Raw genomic sequence first — 3,829 nt, 5'->3', positions numbered from 1 at the left:
ATTCCCAGTGATTTACGAGGTAATTGGGTGAGTTTGGGACGGATTCGAGATGATTTGGAAGGACAGTTCGTCGTTGGTGTTCGTGCAGTTTGCGTCTGCAGGTATGGCATCGATCGACACCATTAGAGCATCGGTCGACACCGTTTGTGTCAGCATCGATCGACACCTTTCAAGCATCGGTCGACACCATGGCTCACAACATCGATCGACATCGGTTTAAGCGTCGGTCGACACCAGTCTCAACCGAGACTTGTTTTCCTAGTTTATTGTATTGCTTGTGTTTTGTTTGCTTGCTTAACTTGAGGGTCTCATATGCTTGTGTGTATAACCTAGTAGATGGGAGGACGGCCTCACTAAGTATTTATGATAATACTTACGCATCTCAATTGTTGTTTGTGGTGTGCAGGTAAAGGAAAAGTGTGATCGTGGAATCAAAGGCGATGAGGAGGAGGATGTTCTAGAGGCTTGATTGACTGTGGTCTAGCTATTGTTAGGTTGCTAGAATTAGGTTGATAGAGCATTGTAGGATGTTGGAACTCTGCTATTCACTGTTGGTTTGGTTTATTGCATTATTGGTTATTGGTTTATTTATGTTGGAATTTTATTGGATTAATGGAATGTTTTCTTTGGTTAGTTGCGGTTGTTGATTGTTGCTAGAATGTTAGTGGGTATGGGACCACTAGCGAATTATATGTAAGAAAAAAAAAAGGGGAAGGGTTGTTTCATTTTGGTATCAGAGCCCTTACGGTTCTAGGTCTAGGGTTCATTGTGCTTTCGCTGTTGATGTTTAGGATTCCATGCTATGGTTGATTGTGTGAGTTGTTCAATTGTGTGTGGCATGAAGTCGTAGAACATCCTCTTTGAGCTTGTTTTGTGATTCCACGGTAAGTTGTGTTCTTGTGTTATTAGAACTATTTGTTGCTTAGTCTTCTGTTCTTGTTGATACTGATGGTTAGAGGTTAGGATGCTGTTGGTCGCGGTCGTGGTCGTGGTCGTGGGCGTGGTCGTGGTCGTGGTCGGGGACGAGTTCAGGTTCCTGAGGCCAGTGTGAGTGTGACCCAGAGCATGGCCAGTGAGGAGGTGGCAGAGTCACAGGTTCATCCTAGTGTGTCTGGAGACCAGGCTGGTTTGGGTGACGGCAGGGCGGATGGGCCCGGTGTCGGTCACGGTGTTGCCCCGGGTGTGAGGGTTGTAGCTGAGGGTGCTCCGGGCAGGGAGGATGTCTTGATGGACTTGCTAGCTCAGGTTTTGCAGTGACTTCCAGCAGTAGTGTCGCCAGTGGTTGGTGGGCAGGATCCACGAGTGCCGCCAGTGGTTGGTGGGCAGGATCTAGTAGTGCCGCCAGTGGGTGGTGGGCAGGGTCCAGCGGTGCAGCCTGTGGCGGGTTTGCAGGCAGGTGTGCAGCCGGGGGCCGAGGTAGTGGATGCTCAGTATGTGCAGATGATGGAGCAGCTGCAGCGAGTGGGAGCGGGGTATTTCTCAGGAGGTACCGATCCGAGTGTAGCGGATGAGTGGAGAGAGCGGATGGAGGATCTTTTCCTTTCGCTTAGGTGTCCCGACCGGTACAGGGTGGATCTGGCAGTGTTTTACTTGTCAGGAGATGCTCGTGTGTGGTGGAGGTCGGTGACAGCACGGAGGGTGCAGAGGGGTATGTCTTGGGGAGATTTTGTGGGGGAGTTTAACTCCAAGTATTTTCCTCATGAGGCTCTTGATCGTATGGAGGCACGGTTCTTGGGTTTGACTCAGGGGGACCGTACAGTGCGGGAGCTGGATGCAGAGTTCAGTCGGCTTGTGGGGTATGCAGGCAGGGCATGGGAGCCAGAGGCGGCTCAGGTGCGGAGGTTTTTGTTGGCTCTGCGGGATGATTTGAGGACTCGGTGCAGAGTGAGGAGCTATGCTACGAGAGCAGAGCTGGTTGAGGTTGCAGCTGGGATAGAGGATGACTTGAGGTCACAGGTGGTTGTGGTCAGTTCTTCGGTGCAGCCACAGCAGTCTCAGCCGCTTTCTGTTCCTAGCAAGGGCGGCAAGCCTGCGCAGGGGCAGAAGAGGAAGTTCGATGTTATGCAGAGATCGAGGCACGGGGGTGCGAAATGCTTTGGGTGTGGTAGTAGGGACCACAAGGTGTCTAGCTGTCCACAGAGAGGTGAGCAGCGGGCAGTGACAGAGCAGCGGGCGGTGACGGAGCCGCGGACAGATACTCGGGTGTGTTACTACTGCAGAGAGACGGGGCATATCAAGCCTCGTTGTCCCAAGTTGCAGCAGAGGGCAGTAGCAGTGTTGCAGGCTGGAGCTCAGCCAGGGGTGCAGCAGGGTGTGCAGCACGGTGTGCAGCCGGTGGGTTGGATTGAGCCGACGACTCAGGTGTATTCGACTCAGGAGCCCGGTGGCACTAGTGCAGGAGCGATCACAGGTATAACCTCTGAGATTCGAACTTAGTCAATTCAATAGTTCAGATTATATTTGTTTTTGTTTGTGGTCAAGTGTTAGGTTCTCAACACATGAGGTTTGTGTAGGGACCTTGTTGGTGGGCGGGTTTAAGTCCCATGTTATGTTTGATTCTGGAGCTTCTCATAGCTTCATTACTCCGGAGTGTGCCGTGAGTGCGGGGATCAGAGGGGATTCTGGAGAGCGTTCAGGAGTTGTCAGAGTTGCTGGAGGCAAGTTCCTGAGGGTTATTGGACGAGCTGGAGGAGTTGATATTCAGATCGCAGGAGAGTCGTGGCCAGCGGATTTGCTTATCAGTCCAGTGGAGTTGTATGACGTCATTCTTGGTATGGATTGGTTGCATCGGTATAAGGTGCATTTGGATTGCTATCGGGGTAGAGTGGAGTTTGAGCGTCCAGGAGGGAAGTTGGTTTTTCAGGGTATTAGACCGACTTCGGGGAGTCTCGTGATCTCAGCCGTTCAGGCAGGGAAGATGATCGAGAAGGGCCGTGAGGCCTATCTGGTTACTATATCTATGCCAGAGTCAGTGGGGAAGTCTACGGTTAGCGGTATTCCGGTTGTGGAGGACTTTGAGGATGTGTTCCAGTCATTGCAGGGATTACCACCATCTCGGTCGGATCCTTTTACCATTGAGCTGGAACCGGGGACGATGCCGTTATCCAAGGCTCCTTACAGGATGGCTCCAGCAGAGATGGCAGAGCTGAAGAAGCAGCTGGAGGATTTGTTGGGCAAGGGTTTTATCCGTCCTAGTTGTTCACCGTGGGGAGCTCCGGTGTTGTTTGTTAAGAAGAAGGATGGGAGTTTTCGGTTGTGTATTGACTATCGGGGTTTGAACCGAGTTACTGTGAAGAACAAGTACCCTCTCCCGAGGATTGATGAGTTGTTGGATCAGTTGAGGGGTGCTACTTAGTTCTCCAAGATCGACTTAGCATCAGGTTATCATCAGATTCCGATACATGAGGCAGATGTGAGGAAGATGGCTTTCAGGACGAGATATGGGCATTTTGAGTTTGTAGTGATGCCTTTCGGGTTGACTAACGCACCAGCTGTGTTTATGAGATTGATGAACAGCGTGTTTCAGGAGTTTCTGGACGACTCAGTCATCATTTTCATCGACGACATTCTGGTATTTTCTAAGAGTTCTGAGGAGCATGCAGTACATCTGAGAGCAGTTCTGGAGAAGCTGCGGGAGCAGAAGTTGTTTGCTAAGCTGAGTAAGTGCAGTTTCTGGCAGCGTGAGATGGGGTTCTTGGGTCATATTTTTTCAGCTGAGGGAGTTTCAGTGGATCCAGAGAAGATTCAGTCCATCAGGGAGTGACCGAGGCCACAGAGCGCCACTGAGATTCAGAGTTTCATGGGGTTAGCAGGTTACTACAGGAGGTTT

The sequence above is a fragment of the Camelina sativa genome, unplaced genomic scaffold, assembly GCF_000633955.1.
Source record: "Camelina sativa cultivar DH55 unplaced genomic scaffold, Cs unpScaffold00456, whole genome shotgun sequence".
NCBI lineage: Eukaryota > Viridiplantae > Streptophyta > Magnoliopsida > Brassicales > Brassicaceae > Camelina > Camelina sativa.
Note: the sequence above shows the minus strand (reverse complement) of the source record.